A 22,356-nucleotide genomic window follows, 5' to 3' on the forward strand; every position below is an offset into this window, starting at 1 on the left:
TGAAAAAGTACCTATTTAACCCGTTGTCGGCCACTTTGTTCGGTTCTCGGCCGCTTGTTAATCCAGTTGTCGGCCACCATTATTAATGTTTTAAAATGAGTCTTAAATCACTTACACGAGTTAAGTTGATGCAATTATTTATTTAAAAACTGTCATTAAAAATTGAAGAGTTGTCTGAGCGTTGACATTGTCAATCATCGTCACGCGTGCGTGCTGGGAACTTGACGCGCTATGAATATTTATGTCGTCTTGGCAAAGATTTTCATACATTCCTTCTTTACAAGCATTTTACTTAATATTTGAAACTGTTAGCTGTTTAATTATTTGAGCGTGACACCAGCCACTGAATGGTGTTCCAAAACTGGCTGTTATAAATCATACTATACTAATATTATACTAGTAAATGGGAAAGTGTGTGTGTCTGTTTGTTTGTCCGTCTTTCACGGCAAAACGGATCGACGAATAGACGTGATTTTTAAGGTGGAGATAGTTGAAGGGATGGAGAGTGACATAGGCTACTATTTGTCTCATTCTAACCCCCCCACTTCCCTTAACTGGGGCAAGCGAAGCCGCGGTCAAAAGCTACTGTTATGTAACATTGTGTAACGGTACAACGCGAGGGCATTAACATGTACCTGTCACAATGTTATATGTTATATAACATTTGTAACAACCAGTCAGTGTGAGGTCACCAGAAAACATGAGATATCTCACAGGTATGACATATCCTGAGCATCTCTTACTATGGGATCAACGCCGAATCGCAAAAAAATGGCTGTAGCATTTTGGTTTTATGATCTTATATCATTTTATTTGGAAGTTTTTTTTTGCGATGTTTTCAGGGCTGTTCTTATAATAAAAAGTGCTTAGTATAGTATGCCCAAAGACATATGTAACTCCGTATAGACAGATAAAGTCTAAGAAAAAAACGTACCTCAGGACCATACAGAAAAAGGAACGGTGGCCTAGATGGCGTTACACCTTTGGGGGACGCTCGGCTAGATGGCGCTAATATTAATATTTGACATTTTAACACATATCAAGCTAAGAATATGGGCCAAATTGTCAAAACTGAGGTTCAAAAGTTTCAAGTCTGTGTCAAGAGATGGCAGTCTATGCACTGTGATTACACATTTTACTTTGACAGTAACTCTCTATAATACTCGATCCTCTTTGGTACGACCTACACCCATAGCTCTTTATAGGTCTTCAGAGGCTGGCGTAACAACCTGAACAGAGAATTGAAATAGTTCAGCCGTATAAATTATATAAATATAATGTTTCCTTTATGTATTACTGTCTTTTGTTTAGGTATTTGCGTACTTACGTGTTTTGGTATGTTCTCGATAATACTGAAATTGCGCCGTAAATTTAAAGCGTAAAAAACACTATGTTGTTCATCATCATTCATTATACAAGATATCCATCACTTAGAATAAATAAATAAATAATTTAATCAATGAGGATGTCCATTGTATAATATTTCAATGGCTAGGGTATGTGAAGTTGAATAATTGACTAAGGGCTGATTTTTCAATCACCAGATAAATAATATCTGTCAGATAAATGTTAGCTGTCATTGTCATTTATACGTGTGATGAAAAGGATAGCGTTAACTTTATCTGATAGATATATTTATCTAGCGATTGAAAAACAGGCTCTTATGCAATTTATAATTTAACCTTAAAATACATAATGATTTGCTATTTTCGTCATAAAAACGTAGCGTAAACTTAGTCATATATAGCAATTTTGTTTGTGTGAAAGTTGTCTTAAAAAGTCAGCAGTTCTTGCGCAGAATATGATTTTAATGCCGAAACCTGCAGACACCGAAACATTGGTCGTATTTTATTTTCTAGCCCACTTATTCATAAACGGACTCTTAAGTTATCAAGCCGATAAAGTTCGTTTGTCCTTTTCTATCACACCAATACGTCGGAAAGTGACAAAATAACTTTATCGGCTTAATAACTTTAGTGTACGTTTATGAATAAGGGGGTAAGTGTATAAATTAGAGTGAGAGACAAGATACTCGCTGTTCGCTGCGCTCCTGTTTTAAGCTTACCACTTATCAGTATACAAATTGTAAAAAACAAACTCACAAATAGCCATCAGCTATGCATACTTATATTTAACACAATAAACACACTCGTAAGATACATATCGTAATCAGTCACAATTCACCAGGGCGTTCACCTTGTTGCATGTGTCATACAATCAGACTAATTCATATAATTGCGACGTATATACAGAAACATTACATACATAAACACAATAATAGTTTGCATCATTAACACCATACATAGTGCACCTACATAGAGCAAAAGGAAGTCATTTTATTTTTAAACCCCGACGCAAAAACGACGGGGTGTTATAAGTTTGACGTGTCTGTCTGTGTGTGTGTCTGTTTGTCTGTCTGTCTGTGTGTGTGTCTGTTTGTCTGTCTGTCTGTGTGTGTCTGTCTGTGGCATCGTAGCTCCCGAACGGATGAACCGATTTAGATTTAGTTTTTTTTTGTTTGAAACCTGAGTTAGTCGGGAGTGTTCTTAGCCACGTTTCATGAAAATCGGACCACTATGTCGCGGTCGGGGGTTTTTCAAAATTTTAATTTTGTGGTTAGTTACAAGCTTTTATTATTACAAGGTTTTATTTAACTTGCCTTGTTAGTATGTTAGTTTGGGTCAAAACGTAGAAGCTAAATTTGACCCACTTCCAGGTTTCCGATTGAGCTGAAATTTTGCACACATGTAAATCACGTGACAATGCAATGTTATGGTATCATGGAGCTGATCTGATGATGAAGCAGAAAGGTGGCCATAGGAACTCTGTTATGAAACGTCGTGTAAGGAGTTTTTAGAAACGTCTCGGAGAGCAGTAGATGACTGTTGAAAGAAAGGTACATTCGGCGATAAAAGGTTGTGCCAAAAATGTAATTTTTGCAAAAAACTTATTGTACATTTATGTTTCGGTTGGGGAGATAGGACTCTAAAAATATGACATACAGGGTAAGTAGCCATATTCACAAACGCTTACGATAATATAGTTAATTCGTTATCGAAGCTAGCTATCTCTACCATTCTTAGAAGAAATTTTGAATGATGACATGATGAGTATTGGCACTGCACGACAGAGCCAGACTGCGTTTCGGTCGGCGTCTAGTGTCAACGATTGTCATAAGGTCATAACAGTTAGGCCGGCTGGTGACTGGTGAGATGATCAATGAGCCACACTGACATTTTATCCCGCCAGGCGGCGCCTGTGCAAGTGTCTATGCATGTCACTGTTATTCATATGTGTGAGAGAGAAATAAATATCTTCTCGCTCTCACTTATGAAATTCTTTATCTGTGCAAAGGGCTAATAAGGTAGCGCCATCTGTCCTTTGTGTGTGCCTCCTCATTCACGAAAGTTGTCAGGAATGGAATGAACGAACAACACTTTGATTGTTTGAGACCTGTATCGGCATCTAGTCGTAACTGTCAAAAGCCTCCATTTTATTGGTTAATCTGTGACACCCATACATATCATTCACTAATACGTTCCATTCGTGCCAGCTCTTGGGCATTGACTTGCGACCAACAGTTTTATATGTCATGTTGAAAAATTGCTACTTGCCTTATGTGTATGAGACTTTACTTTTGAAGGTTTTTTGGTTTAATAGCTGATCCAATCTTTAAATTACAAAAAATCCGACTAAGAATTTCTTGCTCGTAAAAAAATATAGGACTTTTTTACTTTCTACGAATGCGGGAAACTCGTGAAAACTAATTTTCCCCGCAATGAAACCGAATCGGAAACCTTTTTTCATGATGTTATCTTCCACGACATTCAAATAATTTTCAATACAGATGGCGCTTTTTGCCCGCACTAGTACGTAAAGTGGATCATTTCTTGTCAGGTCGAAGCTTCGGAGGGTCACCTGTACTGAAAAACGTCTTAAAATATACTTGCGAAAAGGAAAATCGCAACTCGTGTCGATTTAAAACACTCCCTTCGGCCGTGTTTTAATTTATGCCACTTTTTCTCCTCTTTCCCGTACCTGTATCGAAATATACTATTTCAGGGCTGAAAAACGTCAATGCGGCTTCGTGGATAACTTAATGGCCCGTTAAAAGTACTTATAGGATAATCTATTACATAACCTCGCTTAGCCCAACCCGGGCAACGGCGGCCGACAAAGGGCGCGAGACCAATCTGAATCACGTTTGCTTGCGCAACTGCACGTGGGCCCTTTATTGTGTCCACGGCCAAAAACAGAATGGGAAACTAGTTTAATATTGACTGTAAAGGCCTTAGCGCACGCTCTTATTGAGCCGTACCTACACTTACAACAATTTGAAGCTGCGATGTGGACTGCAATAGGCTACTAGTCATATCGAATATGACACAAAAATGATTGTCTTCTGTATTATTTGACATGAAAAACCAATATTTATAGATTTTGGGTACTAAAAGTGACTAACGACTACGTTTTCAAGTCGTAATAAAATATAGTAATTTTTTTTTTCGGATAATTGGACAGTAATTAATAATATAAGATAGACTTTAAAAAATGGCCTATCAAGTAGCCTATGAAATGGAACGCGCTGCCACCATCGGGGTGCCCTGAAGAATGCGACCTCGGTCTTTTTAAAGCAAGAGTGAATGTATTACTGAATCGGTGAGCTCCATTTTAGACTCTGTCTTCACTTTCTATCAGGTGTGACTACGGTCGATCGTCGATCAGTCTATAATAAAAAAAATAGTATGTGTCCTAACTCAGGCCTTACACTTAGTGATTTTTTTACATTATCCGATCCGATATCGGATGTCGGACCGATATCCCATACAATACAGGCGCCATCTTGGATTTTTTCCATTGTAATCCTTTCGACATCCGATATCGGATCGGATAATGTGAAAACGGACTTACGGCTATCATGAGATTGGCAAATTCTGGAATTTTATTTCATGAAAAATTTTAATACTGAAATTGGGCTTCAGAATCGTATACTTAGTATGTTTCTTTGAAAATCTGTCTCAGTTAGTTTATCATTGAAACCATAAAGCCAATTTGGTTTTTAAATATTTACTGAAAATCACACGCATCTTTTGAAGCTTCATTCTAAAGTCTACCTTATTAGTATTTAGCTGCAGTCGTGAGAAACCCCTAATTAGTAAGCTAAGGCAGGTTTCAAAACATAATGGCGGAATGGCAATTAGCCAATTTTACCACCCTTTTAGGTCTAGACCGCAGATTATACCAGTAAGGTTAATTAAATCGCAAAAGTTATGAAAACATTGTCTTTCGTTGAACCAGCGACAGAAGTTCAAAAGCATGATTTGTTGTCTCCGGAGTTTAAAACTACGGCTCGTGAAGCGAAAGCGACGCAAAAAGGACCTAAAAAGTGCCTAATTCACTGAAAATGGTTTGAATACTTTAACTACTTAAACAAAACTATGGACTTGAGAATTAGGTATGTGTTAAGCCAATTTTATTGAACAAGGATGGTTTACTTTATAATTATTAGTTTGGTTTTAGTTTCGACATTGTTTTTCCACACTCGTGCTTTTAAATCTGCATGCTCACTTGCTTATCTACAGTCAAATCAAATATAAATAATTATTTAAGATTACGGTCGTGATTCAATTTTGAACCTCTTGCTTGTATGGGTTTCAATATCAGCACAAGCTGCTAAACAACAACTTTTCCCCTTGTAAAACGAAACTATTGGCGATATTCATATTCATATATTCAGAGGTAGGTAATTGATACATTTTGGGGTTATCCTTTATTTAGTATTGTACATATTGAAATTTTCTTCCTAGCATCGCTCGTACGTCAGAGTTGCTCCTTTGTCTCAAGATGCAATTGTTCTTGGAGACTGCAACCTTGCTGGATGCACCAAATTAGCACAATGATGCATTGTGCATTATGTGTGCGGGAAACTCATTCCTTTCACTGTTTGCTTAACTGACATTATTTCGTCTGCAGCACAAGGCACTAATACAGATATCTCATTAGTATGGTTTTTTTTCTAACCTAACACAAGGCACTGATACATTTTTAAACTTCGGACGCAAAAACGACGGGCCGTTGTAAGTTTGACGTGTCTGTCTGTTTCATCGTAGCTCCGGAAGATGAACCAATTTTGATTTTTTTTGTTTGGAAGTTGAATCAGCAGGGAGTGTTCTTAATAGTCATGTTTGATGGAAATCAGTCCACTTAGGAGTACTATGTCGTTATTTTTCAAAATTTAAATTTTGTGGTTATTTAAGTATTAGAGAAGTATAAGTATGTATATAATTTTGTCTACAGTACAGTACAAGAAAATCATACAAATTTCACATCTGTATGTATATTTATTTATTTCAGAAGATACGGATAAGATGATTTGAAGGTATAAATTAAAGAGAAGAGATTTTTCTTTAGATCTCTCAAAAACCGTTGGATAAATAGAGACAGCTGCTTTATCTCACCTCTATTACATAATCGATTCATTGAAATTGGCGGTTGCAGGTATTTCCTTGTCTCGCTCTTGGTCTAATTTAGAATCGAGGTGATGCATCCCATTATAGAGTTCTTAAAATACTTCGGCTATTTGTACCAGCAGCTTGGAACGCCAAGGCTCTACCCTGACATAGGTCTCGTTAGTACTCGTAACCTAGACCTATTAAATTAACTAGATGTATTGAAAATAGGAAATTAAACCGGCTTCTATTTATTGAACCGGCAACCTCTACAATCCGGGCACTGCTTTTAACAATGCAATTAAGCTACACTGAGAGAAAATACAACCAGTTTTCATGTTCGTTCAACAAGTTTTTTGGTTAAAATAGCGCCTACGTGCTCTTTGGTTCAAACAACAAGCTACTTGTCATATTGCACCGGCAATATATTTGAATCAACAAGTCGATTTTATAAAAACAACCTGACACATATTGTTTTAAACATACGTTTGGCTGATTCAAACGGATAAACCGCAACAAGTTAAATTCACAATGCAAATTTCTCTCAGTGTACGGGAGCCTATCAGAAAATCACAAAAATCTGCGATTTTTTATTTTATATATAAAATTTGTATTATCGTTTGAAAATATACGTGCTAGATCTGCTTGCTAAAGAAAATATGAAAGGTCATTAATTATAAAACAAATAAATTATTAATTAACCGTATAAAATTTACAGATTTTATACACATGATGTTAAAAACTAAGTCTTGTTTAAATTACAAAGAATTTGTATGCGCAAATAGTGTAATTAATATGACATTGCTATGTTGTATGTATAATGAATAAGTATGTATAATAGATAGTAAAAGTTTACAAAATAGAACAATTTACTTGATAACCTATGACTCTTACAGTAGGTCATATTAATATGTATTTATTTACAACGTAGTTACATATAACAACATAAACAAATAGAATAACGATCAGAAGTGATTATCTATCGACTATATGTCTTGACGTGGACGTGGAGAAGAATGGAAGGTATAAGCTGGAAAGAGAGAAAAACATATTGAACAAGTATTGGAGTAAGTCGGGGAGAAAAGATCTCTGCTAACCCGATTTGTATACTGAATTTTCCCGGGACGCAACTTTTCCCATGCCTACATATCAGGTAAATTACCGAGAACGGCACATCCCTTGTCTGTATGTATACATGAATTTCGTGTTAAAACGTCCTTAACACAAGTGACAAAATGGGACTTTTTGGTGGAAAACGGCAAATATATCGGAAGATTCTAATTTTTACTGAAAAAAGTACAAGAAGTACATGAATAAGTACATTTAACATGTTATAGTGCACCTACAGGTCAATAAAACCTAGCACAGGTCAATAGAATGTAATCAAGTTGTGAAACAGGGCGGGTTCATATTGCGACTGATAACAGCTGATAACGAACAATGGCCCTTTCCTTATGCAAGATCTGCGCATATACCAACTACGCGCTAATGTCGGCCTTAGCACGTATAAATGGAATTCATTATGCGACGAACGGTTACTTGTTTTAAATAAGCTCGTGTATTCATGTTGATTACAGAGTTCGAGTGAGTCTAATTTTTAGGGAACCACTTTAGACGTTTATTTCATTGCTACGCACTTCGGAGAGATGTCCGATCTTGTTTTAAATCTTGTATTGCAAAATTTAATATTCTTATTACCAATGACATATATAACTCCGTATACAGCGTGTGTATTCCATACGGGCGAATATCTTGATGACGATTAGTATCGGACCTGAGGAGGAGGAGAGGTTTTTTATATGATATTTTTTTCATACATAATAATTCAGCACGCAATGTATTATGTCCACATCAATTAGCGTACCTAACTAAACGTCATTACGACATGACGTTGATGTCATGTCAAATTAATTGGATGGTGTATGTTGCTGCTGGGCCCGATTTCAAAAATTAATTACTCTTAATTAATAACACTTTTTAACAAAATGATTATCCTATACAATTCGTATCATCAGATACTATAACTGGATAAATTATTCGCCCGTATGGAATCCACACGCTGTAGACAAATAAAGTTTAAGAAAAAAACGTACCTCAGTACCATACAGAAAAAGGTACGGTGGCCTACATGGCATTACACCTTTGGGGTACTCTCAGCTAGATGGCATTAATATTAATATTTGACATTTCAAAACATATCAAGCTAAGAATATGGGCCAAATTGTCAAAACTGAGGTTCAAAAGTTTTAAGCCTGTGTCAAGAGATGGCAGTCTATGCACTGTGATTACACATTTTACTTCGACAGTAACTCTCTATAATACTCGATCCTCTTTGTTATTACGTAGGGTAAGCATCTTACATACCTGTACCTATGGCATCAATTCCGGCTTTTTTGTATGAAAACGTTTTTTCTTTTAACCCTTTAACCAAATTATGGTGTCAAAGTCAAAATTTGAAAGCGATACCTATACGATATCATAAATCTCAGCTCGTCTGAAAGTAAGGAAAAAGTTCGGTCGGTGTGCATTCAGCGTGCAGTTATCATTGCATTTAGATTGCAGTCCATCTGTACCGGCTGTAGTGCGTTTTCACATTTTCCGATCCGATATCGGATGGACTTCAAAAGTAAAAATCAAAGATGGCGGCTTAAACGTATGGGATATCGGTCCTACATCCGATATCCGATCGGATAATGTGAAAACGCAATTATACTGGTCTAGCGTCAAAGCCGATGATTTTACAAGCCTCTGGAATAACAACAAACACAGCTGTGTTAGAAATTTACATAATCTCGTTCCACGTCATTCGATATTCAATTAAGAGTAACGGTGATAAGACGCATAATCCATTGTCCGCTTTAATCGCCTACCGTATGACGACTTCCGTGGAGTCAGTATGATTAAAGTAGGTACATATTGTTTATAGAAAGGCTAGGAACAAAGGGTATTGGTTCAGACAGTTTTTACAACATGAAAGGTATATAAAAATTGAACTATTGTTACAACGTGCAATGATTCATTGACTTGCAGCAGCGGCTGGTCTATACAAGTCGATTCCCACCGGCTTGCCTAAAATTGATTACTAGTAATAGTATAGTACCTTAATGATAAGGCAGGTTTCTTTTTGCTCAGTGTTGCCTAGCAGAAATTTTTTATGACTTGTAAGTAAAATAAGAAGTAGATTCTGCTGTGGAGTTTTTGTCGTTGATAAATTATAGGACCAGCCGCCACTGTTGACGTGCCCGATCAGTAGCGACCAAGTAACAGACCCGAAAGCAGCGCGTGTTTTTTGTAAAAAAATTGAAAAAGTATTTTGATGTCTTAAAGAAATAACAAGAAGCTCAAATTTAAAAACAGACGTCATTACATTCCACATAAAAGTCATATTTATAATTTATTCAGAGTAGATTCTGCTGTGGAGTTTTTGTCGTTGATAAATTATAGGACCTCAGTGTGGATTCTACTAAAGAATTGCCTTCTTAAAATAATTATCATTATGTAAAAACAGTAACTTTGTGAAACATTGAGAATTTTATGTGCCTCAAAGTAAGGCATTGGTTCCTTGTCCGTTTCCGTCCAAGACACCCTCTGTCCGACTCAATGCTACATTCGTTATGAAACGGACATAAATGGGATAAATCAAATATAGATTTTTCTCACTAACAAATGAAATTTCATTAAGTATGGTGTATTAATAATTATATTATACTATAGTATATCCGAAATGTATAAGGATAGTTAACAAGTTCCTGTTTTTAACTACGGTATGTACCTAAACTTGCTTCAGAGTTAAATGTCCGTTTCATGGCGGATCTCCCCTATACGACCAAATAAGAAGGTTAGAGATAGTTCACTAAGTGAACGATCCGCTTGGTTTTGCATTTTTTTTATACTACGTTGGTGGCAAACAAGCATACAGTCCGCTTGATGGAAAGCGATCACCGTCACCTATGGACGCCCGCATCACTATTAGTCCTCGAATACGTAAAATGATTACCTACATTACATGACAATGGGCATTTTCAAAAATTGGCACCCAAAGTTAGTGAAAGTTGATAACAAAAATTAATTGGATTCAGTTTAGTGACGAGAATTGAGCATGAAATTTCAATAAAAATATTGCTTTTGTGTTAATTACGTAAACTATAAGAACTACGTTACTACAACTATATTAAATTTAGAACATGAAAAAGTTGGTTAGACAAGTTTTATTCTTAATTGTCGTCCCAAAACTGACATCTAGTTAATTTTTGTTAACTGTCACTAATTTTGGGTCTCAATTTCTGAAAATGCGCCAATAACAACTAGAAGCAATAGTATCTCAACAATTGCGTAGCAAACTGAGAGTTTCGTAACAAATAATAGTTTTCATTTACCTCTATTACCAGTTCCTGTGTTTATTTAGGTTAAGGATGGACATATTAAGGGACACAATGTATAATGGACTCGTGTTAGAATCGTATTGCGACATTACAGTGACGGTTGACCTGTGTAATGTTATGTTCATACTTGGTGTACTACGCAAAAACATTTTAGATAACGTAGTGTAATACGGAATGATAAGTAGGTAATATAGTAAGCGCTGGTGGCCTAGCGGTAAGAGCGTGCGACTTTCGATCCGGAGGTCGCGGGTTCGAACCCTGGCTCGTACCAATGAGTTTTCGGAACTTATGTGCGAAATGTCATTTGATATTTGCCAGTCGCTTTTCGGTGAAGGAAAACATCGTGAGGAAACCGGACTAATTCCAATGAGGCCTAGTTACCCTTCGGGTTGAAAGGTCAGATGGCAGTCGCTTTCGTAAAAACTAGTGCCTACGCCAAACCTTGGGATTAGTTGTCAAAGCGGACCCCAGGCTCCCATGAGCCGTGGCAAATGCCGGGATAACGCAAGGAAGATGATGAAGTAGGTAATAGTACAGTACGATACAAGTGCGGAAAAGAAGAAATTCGAAACGATTGGCGATAAATTTTAAGTTGGCCAAAGAGTGTTACGAATTCCCTCTTCGCACGTGTATCGTACGATGGCCCTTTGTAGTTTCAACTGACAAAAAAATTATTATTGCTTTGCGTACTAGTGCGGGCTGAATCCACCATGTGTACAGAAAAAATAAATTTTAGATAACTGTAATGGTTAATTATAAGTACGTAAAAGGTTTTGTTTTAAACTTCATTCGTTTCATAGCTTTATTTTAATAGCTCTTCCAATTTAATGCATTTTAATCGAATGTAAACGTTGTGAATAGAAAATTTTCAGCGGGTACGACAGATCTCGGTCTAAGATAAGACTTTGAAATGAATTAATCATTCAAAAGACAAATAAAAAGTCATTTTTTATAAAACATTCGAAGTGTCCTGCTGAGGAACGTAAATATTCAAGTTTTAATTCGTCTTAGAATTCAAATATTTCAAGGAACTTTCTTTATGATAATGTATAATAATATTCGGATAATATCATAATTATTATTTCTTTTTTGCTGTGTAGTTAAATAATAACCTAGTAGTTAAATAATAACCTAACCACAAAATTAAAATTTTGAAAAAAAAACCCAGACCGCGACATAGTGGACCGATTTTAATGAAACATGGCTAAGAACACTCCCGACTAACTCAGCTTTCAAACAAGAAAAACTAAATCGAAATCGGTTCATCCGTTCGGGAGCTACGATGCCACAGACAGACACACACACACACAGACAGACAGACAGACAAACAGACACGTCTAACTATAACACCCCGTCGTTTTTGCGTCGGGAGTTAATAATACTCTAGCAATCGTACAAATCTATAGAAACTCACGCCAACTTTCCAAAAACTTCTTGTTTAGCAGTAGCCCCTTGAAGCAGCCCCAAAAACTTCTTGTTTACCAGTAGATTGTAATTACCTGAAAATAATAAAAAAAATATTAAACCAACGTAAATAAAAAATAAACACAAAATTCCAAAGCCTTCCGCCATAGTAAATCAAATAGGTACTTTTTAAAAGGAAAATGCACAGTTCATGCAGTCAACTCATTCGTCATTCGTTCTTTTGTCAAACCACAGATTATAAACACAAGGGGGCATGCAAATCGCAAATGAAGTGAGCGAGCGTGTCGTGACAGTGCTCCCAACTGTTACGACACAACCAGAACGCTTGACGCCAACGCGGTGACCTATCGACAGAACCGAAAAGGTCATACCAACCTACAAGTTTCTAATGGACTTAGGTCTTATTTGATTACAGTAGAACCATGTTTAGAAATTTGCGAAGAAAGTAAAAATGGACTTTAGGTCAACGGTGTAAGACGTTTGGCGATGGTATTTAGTAAGTTAGTTGTTGTGGGTTACGATAGGAGTTTGTAAACACTGTAAATAAATATTGATGATGGAACACACACTGATAACATTAAGTAAATAAGAACAAAGAAAACTATATGTATCCTTTTCTTTTGGGGTGCTAGAGAAAAGGTTACCTATAGTTTTCTTAGTTCTTATTTACTGACAAACTTGTTTGACAGAATATATATAGAAAGTAATAAAGTTCAGGATTTTCTAACCAGCTATATTTCAGATGTTTAAGCTAATATCTAGTTTACTTATTTATTCCACAAAAACTGAAAAATCTCTGGAGATTATACAACTTTAAATACCATTTTATAATAAAGTAGCTAGCTGACTCGTTTCAGCTGGATTGTTATTAAGATGAAGATTTTCCCGCCCAATTTCGTGTAAAATTAAACGTAAAAAAATATTTTTTGCGTTTAGGTACTTTAATAAATATACAATTGTACATTGATAGCAAAAACTAAGCAAGTAAGATCCTTTATTAATAAAAAAAATATTTACGTCAATAAAGGTGACATAAAAAGCTACTGGCCATAAATTATATTGCTATCGCTAGTTTTCTTTTATCGGAGCGGAATGTGTTAATAGTCTATGGACAATGTCATCCATCTTGTTTATTGATTCCCGCCGATTGGTTCACGTCGGTGGATAAACGTGACAGTTTTACTTGATTAAAAATAAACTACAACCTGCACGGGAAGCATGGTCGCGCGATAGACGATAAAATATCAGGCCGTCCCTATCGCACTACTGGTAAGTGCGATAGGGACGGCCAGATGTTTTATCATTTATCGCGCGACCATGCTTCCCGTGCTGTTCTATTCTACTATGAAACCACATAGGAATGAACCAAGCTAAATTAGCAGGGATTTTCCCTGATAGTAAAACTTCTGTTAGGTAGTACCTAACAGAAGTTTTACTTTTACAATTAATTTTTCTCAGACTAGCTTGGCCAGACTCTAGGAAGTATGTAGTAATAAAACCTCATTTAGGTAAGAAAATAGACTTCAGTTCGAAAACTTACCTAAAGCTTCTAAAATTACTTCTAACATCTGTTTCGTGATAGGGATAGACAAATTTGTTTAAGATATTGCACTTGCTTGCAGCAACTTAAATTACTAAAGTTATAAATTTCTAGAAAAGTTTACTTTCGTAACACCTGACTTAAAAACTATAAGCTCGCTAAAGCTTTTCTAGGAAGTTACACCGAACACTAACCTCATACAGTCTCAGTCCTGCTGTTAATTCAATAAGGTTTAATATTTTTGTAGAAACATAAATAAAATAAGACGTAAATATAGAACTATTCTAAAATAATTAATTTTATATTGAGATTGTAAAAAAAACCCCACATGAATACTTGATTAGGCACATACGCATTTCATGACAATCATGACATTTCGTTTCATGAGTGTAATTTTCATTAGGTACAATTTTTAACCCCCGACGAAAAACGTCTGATGTGTCTGTCTGTCTGTCTGTCTGTGTGTGGCATCGTAGCTCCCGCACGGATGAACCGGTTTAGATTTAGTTTTTTTTCAAGCTGTGTGTTCTTAGCCATGTTTCATGAAAGTCCACTATGTCGGGGTTTTTTTCAAAATTCACAATGTTGTGGTTCACAATATATAGTACTCGTATTTTAATTTATATCCAGCATGGCTCATGGTCTTATATCCGCATTACCTAATTAGGTACCTCACCTACTCCAATGTAATTTAAACCGTTATCAATCGGGCAGAGTTGTATTCCTTTTGTTTCGTTCCGTTTCGAACACATTTTGAAACAAAGGAAATCAACCATATTTCCTTTATTATTCATCACAAACTTCATTATACGCAGCTATGTATATAAATAGGAAACAAAGCTCGCAGACTGATAACGAAATAGATAACTTTGCGTCCTACTTACTTTAATGCCGGCAGACGCTTCGTCGGACAATATTACGTTTGATAGTGATTATGATTATCGCAATTTATAGCGTTTATGAGTTTTATGACATTCCATATAGAAATGGAAAATGGACTAGACATAATAACAACTTATTTAGGTAATTGTGGAGCATTAGGTCTCTCCTGAAAAACAGGGATGCCACTTTCTAAGTGAGGATTCTATCTGTGTCATATTTTTAAACCCCCGACGCAAAAACGACGGGGTGTTATAAGTTTGACGTGTCTGTCTGTCTATCTATTTGTCTGTCTGTCTGTCTGTGTGTGTGTGTCTGTCTGTGGCATCGTAGCTCCCGAACGGATGAACCGATTTAGATTTAGTTTTTTTTTGTCTGAAAGCTGAGTTAGTCGGGAGTGTTCTTAGCCATGTTTCATGAAAATCGGTCTACTATGTCGGGGTCGGGGGTTTTTTTTAATTGTAATTTTGTGGTTAGTTCCGTTATTTATCAAACAATACCTATCTTATTATAGAATGTATAGACTATGCGTTTTTCTTTGCTAAGCGTTGCATGAAAGATTCTACTCCTAGTTGGTTGTCTCCCATTGTTTTGTTTGTTGTCGCGAACAGCTGACAGGCACGGTGGTCCAAGTATCAACGACGCACAGACGGGGCCAGTCGGGCCACCTCCCAGGAAGCTAAGAATAACACGGTATTGCCTTATCACACAATGCTTAGATATTTTATTATCGAGGCATTTTCAGAATTTGGGACCCCCTCATTTAGCGTAAGTTGTTAACAATGATTAACTCACTGTCAGTTTTGTGACGAGAATAAGCATGAAATTTCAATAAAAAATTGTTATTGTGTTATAATCTACTTTCAGAATGTGAAAAAAGTAAATTTTTAGACAGATTTCGTGCTTAAATTGTCGTCACAAAACTTACAGCGAGTTAATTTTTGTTAACAACTTACGCTAATTGGGGGGATCCAAATTTTGAAAATGCCTATAGACTATGCATTTTTCTTTCCTAAGCGATGTAGGGAACATGTTACTGAAAGGTGAATGTTTCCTATTGTTTTGTAAGACGATATAAAATTGTCGAGAACAGCTGACTGGCACGGTGGTCCAAGTTTCAACGACACAGACGAGGCCTCCCGGGTGATCTAAGAATAACACGATATGCCCTTATCGCATAATGCATATGTTTGTATTGAATATAGAGAGCGTTTTGTTTTTAGATTAGGTATACAATAATCGTATTTTGACGTAATTACATACATTTAGTTGTTTGTTATATTAGCAAAACATTATTACAAAAATACAGTAAAAATCGAAAGACCTAATCCATACTAATATTATAAATGGTAGTGTGTGTCTGTTTGTCCGTCTCTCACGGCACAACGGAGCGACGGTATGGTTGAAGCTACGAAGTAAATCGTAATCATAAATCATGGACTAAGTAATTAAAATCGGATCGAAAACAATCGGATATATATCAAACCGATTTATCGACTAAGAATCAGATCGAGCAAGTTAACAGCAACTTTGATAAGGCAGACGTCCTTAACCCTTACCTTTAAACGTTCTATCAATCTATTACCTTATAATGAATCTAATAATAAAAGTAAAAGTATTCAGGTACTCAAAGTCGTTTCTATACCCTAAATTTGTATTTTTAGAATACCGTAACCATTGTGTGCTGCTACCTTAATAGCGTTCAAAAAATACAAACTATTTAGCATACGCGAACAAAAGACTTTTAAAAAGCAACAACAAAAGCATGTCCTCAAATTTCACTGTAACGACCCCACATGAAGTTAAATACTAAGAAAGTAGGTTACTCAGTGCAAAGAGTTTGAAAACAATGATTTCGAAATTGAGGATAAGGCAATCATAATTTTAAATAAATATTTTCGTTTGATGCACCTGGTGTAACGCTACAACGGGATTGGTCGCATAATCTGCTTTTCACATTCTTGCACTGGGTACGTAGCCAAATTCACAAACGCTTTCGACAATATCGTTATCGTAGGTGTTATTACTGTTATTAGCAATCTGTATCGCTCTTACCCCTTTCTTCCCGTGAGTTTCGTAGAAGTCGACTGTGGGAAATGGGTTAAATTGTGGCGTAGGCCAGCCTCTCGGCTGGCAACCTGACCTGCCACTGCAATGTCACAGTTTGGATTTCTTTCAATCCCTTTTTGCCAAGAGCTGAAACTTAGTAGTTCATGTGCTCTGCCTACCCCTTTATGGGATACAGGCGATTATGATTATGTATGTATGTATCGCTCTTCCGTTTTGGCGCGACAGAGCTTAACTGCATTTGGATCGACGTCTAGCAACGATTGTCATTTCGGCTAAGTCGGGCAAGCCAGCAGGACCAGGAATACTAAGCACCGCTCTGCTGGCACCATTTTTGGTGCTCGTATGCCACATCCTTACAAAGTTTATAAGTCAGTGTTTGAAAACAACTACCCACTGAATAATATCTCAATTAAGTACCAGTGTCCGTTCGTCTGTTCGCCAAATGCGAAAATGATTAGTGTAAAATTGGTGGATAACTGTTTTGCGTGAACATTCGGATGGCTGTTACTGGGTCATGTGGATTGTAAACATAGTTTAACTTTTACCTGTTTGTCAGGATTATCGTAAATTTAGATCAGCAAAGATTATTTTAGTGTGTTGATAAAGAGATGTGAAATGTGAGAGTCATCGTTGTTGATATACTCACGCGACAGTTATCAATTATGTTGTTATGTTTTGCTTATTTTCACAAATACCTACTCTTTACCTGCCGTTTGAAGTTCCGGTCTAACGTGTGTTATCATACAAGTATTCTCCTTGTATCTTCTTAAAAAAACCTGTACATAACAGCAGCGGCTGGTCCATACAAGCCGATTCCCACCGGCTTGCCTAAAATTGATTACTAGTAAAGTACCTAATTTTAAGGTAGGTTTCTTTTTGCTCAGTGTTGCCTATAGCAGAAATTCTCACCAGCCGCCACTGGTACCTAACCTAAGCGTTACCAAGTTTTCCCTGGCCATCAATCTACACAGCCGACATGAAAGGACATGACAACGCTTCAATTACAGCAGTCAATCGACCGTCGATAGCCGTATCCGTCTACCGGCCCGATCCGAACGAAAACATACGTCCAAATTAGCTCTAGGTTCTAGGTAGCAGGCATTTAGGGGCAGTTAGGGGCATTTAGGGTTCTCAAAGGTCGGCAACGCATAAGTGACACCCCTGATGTTGCTTATGTCCATGGGCGGCGATGACTGCTTCCCATCAGACGGCTCGTCTGCTCGTTTGCTGCCTATTTCATTAAAAAAAAAAGATATGGATCGGATATTGGGGTCCGTTAGGTGTGACGCTGATTGTCACAAATGTGGTGACAGTATGGAAGGTCAAAAAAAAATATACACAGGCGTTGGAAAGAATTTGAAAACTCCACAAAATTTAACATAAAAAGTCAAAAAATGAGGGCAGCACCATCTATCCGATGTCACTGTCAGAACAAAAGTGATGTTTTGGTTTCAAGTGACGTCATTTTTGACACTATTAACATATCCGATCCACAGGTATAGTTTTTGGCGTATCTTAAAAGTCGGATCGGGCCCTACGTCTGTAATGAAATTGTTTATCAGGTCCATTTGTCGTTTATGATGCCTGGCAAACGTTCGGGAGGGATATTAAGGGATAGACTTGGCCATGATGGGACACGCTGACAACACTGATTGTCGCATGTGTGGCAAAGAGGAAGAGACCGTCAGACATCTAATGTGTGAATGTCACGCCCTCGCCAGACAAAGTGTGAAGAACTTTGGAGCAGGCTACCTGGTACCAAAGGACTTCAGAGTGCTACCCATGAGCCTCATCATCCGATACGTGGAGATGGTCGAGAAGCTCCTGAATAGCTGAAGGATCTTAGGATCGTAGGGGGTAATTGCACAAAAGATCCCGATGGGTCGAAGTGTATCCGGAAGGGACCCCGCAGATTTAAGATAAGATAAGATAAGATAAGGGATAGACGTAGTATTACTTATCTACGCTTAATCGAGGAGAAAAATGTTGCGTCTTGTGGATAGGGGGCTTAAGGGCAGCATATTTAGAGGGAAAAAGTAGCGAATTTTGGCCGCCGATTTTATCTCAATGAGAATCAGTCAACCTACGCTAGCACCGATTTTTATCACAGACTGAGCGAGTTTTAGATTCACCGTCAAACTTTTATGAAATTATGACGTTTACATAAAACTTGCGAAGGCGCTAGTCGGTGCTGACACTGCTGACCAAATCGGTGCCAATTTATCATGGTCCCACTTTACTCCGAAAATACACTTCTGTTTAAGATTTTCCTCGTCAGATCCTTGGGCTATCACCACTAGCTATTTTATAAAGCTGATGTTGCCCGTGTGGCGACGGGTTAAGAATTTCACCACCCCCTTTCTTCCTGTGGGTGTCGTAAAACGACTGTGGGATATGGGTTAAATTGTGGCGTAGGCTGGCAACCTGTCAATGCAATATCACAGGGATACAGGTGTGATTGTATGTATGTATGTCTATGATGATGAGATGTTCAGTTGATAATAAATAAATAAGAAAATTAGCATAATTCCTGATTTATTTTATTATTTAGCAAACTTTAACCAGAAACCGATCTGTACGCTATTTTTAAAAGTAAGAAAAGAAAACTAGGAAGGTATGTATACTTCTGTAAGGTATGTAAACTTTTCGAATAGAACACAAAATGGGAAAACATTTTAGGTGCCCAAACCCGTGTTGTATGCGTTAAAACAAAATAAACCTCGGATCCAATCCAATTACTTCGGATTCAATTATGTAAAACCTTTTCGAATAGGTTTTTTAGACTGAATGTATCCAGGTCAGAGCTGTGGCTTTACAAGTAAAGTGGGTATTATGTACAATTGTACATTATGCACAATTCGTATTTGCGCGATGTAGTTTTGTCGCATCGCGTTTTCTCGTTTGTCGTTATATCTTTCTTGTCGTCCTTGATAGTTTGCTCACAAAAACAAAAACGCAGCGCGCGCGAGAGTAGTAGTTGGCGCGCGGGGCGGCGCGCGACTCAAACAACTGTAGCGCGCCGCGCGGGCGGTGCCACGACATTACAGCGGCGCGACCGGCCTAGGCGGCTAGATGGGGCTAGCGATTCCGCGCGAAACAAAATATTTTGTTTTTATTATGAGCGTCTAGAACCCGGAACCTTTATTTAATGAAAATTGAATTGTACTTTCGCGTATGTAGTATGTAATAATGTTTTCAAACATATTTTTGTATAGTATTTATTCGTATTTACTCTCTAAGTGTTTATTTATATTAAGTATCATTTAACTAGCCATAAAATAAATTCCATGTACTTAGTCATCACACGTATTCTCTTGTACAAGACGTAATTGACTAATTAAAGCATTCTATGCACTTTGGAGTCATATTCGACAGTAAAAAACATGTTTTTAAATATGAAAACGTTCTGGCCGCTCCTAGGCCCTGCCGCCGCTTCTAAAAGTACGTGGCATGGCTAGCGCCCGCGCGCGTTTCCCGCGCAGCCCAGCCGCCCCGCTCGCCGCCTTAGACCATTGTCGTGGCTAGGCCGTCAGTGTAGGGTTCCGTAGTTTTCCGTATTTTTCTCAAAAACTACTGAACCTATCAAGTTCAAAACAATTTTCCTACAAAGTCTTTATAAAGTTCTACTTTTGTGATTTTTTTCAAATTTTTTATGGTTCAAAAGTTAGAGGGGGGGGACGCACTTTTTTTTCCTTTAGGAGCGATTATTTCCTAAAATATTGATATTATCAAAAAACGATATTAGTAAACCCTTATTCGTTTTTGAATACCTATCCAACAATATATCACACGTTGGGCTTGGAATGAAAAAAAAAATCAGCCCCCACTTTACATGTAGGGGGGATACCCTAATAAAACATTTTTTTCCATTTTTTATTTTTGCACTTTGTTGGCGTGATTGATATACATATTGGTACCAAATTTCAGCTTTCTAGTGCTTACGGTTACTGAGATTATCCGCGGACGGACGGACGGACGGACAGACAGACATGGCGAAACTATAAGGGTTCCTAGTTGACTACGGAACCCTAAAAAGAATAGTTTAGGTTGCTATAGAATAGATACTTTAAGTAAATGCAACAAAACCCCTAAGTCCGTTTTCACATTATCCGATTCTATATCGGATGTCGGAAGGATTTCAATGGAAAAAATCCAAGATGCCGCCTGTAATGCATGGGATATCGGTCCTACATCCGATATCGGATCGGATAATGTGAAAACGCACTAAGAATGCGAAAACTGCGAGAGGGTACAGGTGTAGTGCGAAAAGGTTTTCCTTCGTATTTTTCCCGAAACGTTCGTAATTGTCATGCTAGATCAGACAGAGAGAGCCAGTACGTCTTGTGCTGAGACTGACTGGAAATATTTAGCATAACATGTTCGTATGTTTCCGTAAAAAATAGTAGGAAAATCTTTTGGTACCTACGTATTTAAATAATATCACATGGAAGCATCTACAAAAACGATGCCATATTAGATATATAGAATGAAACAACATACTGTACATGAAAAAAGAAGCTGTATAAATAAAAAGAAAAGAAAATTGTTTTTTGAATTGGATTAGCCTAGGCTGAAACGCCGGCGTTCTTTTCAGTATAGCTCGTTTCTCTACCGAAAATGGATACTAGTCCGGCAGAGCGCGAACGAAAAAGGGTTATCCCGTTGAGCTGCACGGGACGTGTATTTTATGAGCTTCCGATATTTCGTCACAGTACAAACATCGTCTCGTCACACGGTTATTTCGAGATGATAGCATGTGCAACGGGGCCAACGGGTCGCAATATCGGGAACTAGATGAAGTCATAAAGTAAATAGATCATTTCATTCACGAAGACGCGTTGCTGGGGTGGTCGTGCTATTAAAGTTTAGACTTAGCGCCACTTATGATATTTTTTATATCTTCAAAAGTACATATTTTAAGAAATATCTCTACTTCAGTAGCTAATAAGACACCTTTAGTATTTTATAAAATACTGTACATCGTTTATCGTTTTGTAGTTATCCTAAAAAACTTGTATAAAATAAGAGTGGCCACTTTTACCTAAGTTTTTGGGGATAACTATACAAGGAAAAATGTATAAGTACAGTGTTTTATAAAATTATTTAAGTGTTTTTTTAGCGACTGAAGTAGAGATATTACTGAATAATTAAGATTTAACTTTGAATATATCCCTAAGCCTTAAATGACGCTATGAACATCCCGGTCAGAAGTAGGTAGACATACATACTGTCATGTAAAATAAAACCTAGTTTAGAACTCGCAGGTACCTAATTGTATAAACTTGTCCGTTACGATACACAATATAAAATAAAATGAAAATAACATAAATATTTACCAAATCCACAGTTTTATTTACATGCTAAGAACAGCTGACATTTAGAACAGGCTCGAGTTTGCATAATAACGGGTTGCAGGCTACCCGACCGGTCGGGACTGGGTTATGGGATCTTCCGTGTCTATGGCCGATTGCTCTTCCGACTTGAGCACTTTCCGACAAAGTTTTAAATCTGAACTTCGGCTTAGAAAATATTTAACAATAAAAAGAAAACGCTGCCTTTTTAACAGAGGTCCTGTTTGAAATTAATTTATGTACTTTTTTTCTCTTTAGGA

At 37.1% G+C, this 22,356-nt stretch overlaps 1 protein-coding gene across 7 annotated transcripts in view; it reads right to left on the minus strand.

The window, feature by feature from the left end:
- Window positions 1-22,356, minus strand: part of LOC125230602 (protein yippee-like) — a 204,915-nt gene that overhangs the window by 20,091 nt on the left and 162,468 nt on the right. The window contains exon 1 of one of the 7 annotated variants that reach the window (XM_048135808.1): window positions 12,246-12,294. The exons of the other annotated variants lie outside the window; for them this stretch is intronic. The gene's annotated coding sequence lies outside the window, so the exon portion shown is untranslated. Of the gene's footprint in view, window positions 1-12,245; window positions 12,295-22,356 lie in introns of those variants that run through there. 7 annotated transcript variants of the gene reach the window in all.

The sequence above is a fragment of the Leguminivora glycinivorella genome, chromosome 10 (assembly GCF_023078275.1).
Source record: "Leguminivora glycinivorella isolate SPB_JAAS2020 chromosome 10, LegGlyc_1.1, whole genome shotgun sequence".
Classification (NCBI taxonomy): domain Eukaryota; kingdom Metazoa; phylum Arthropoda; class Insecta; order Lepidoptera; family Tortricidae; genus Leguminivora; species Leguminivora glycinivorella.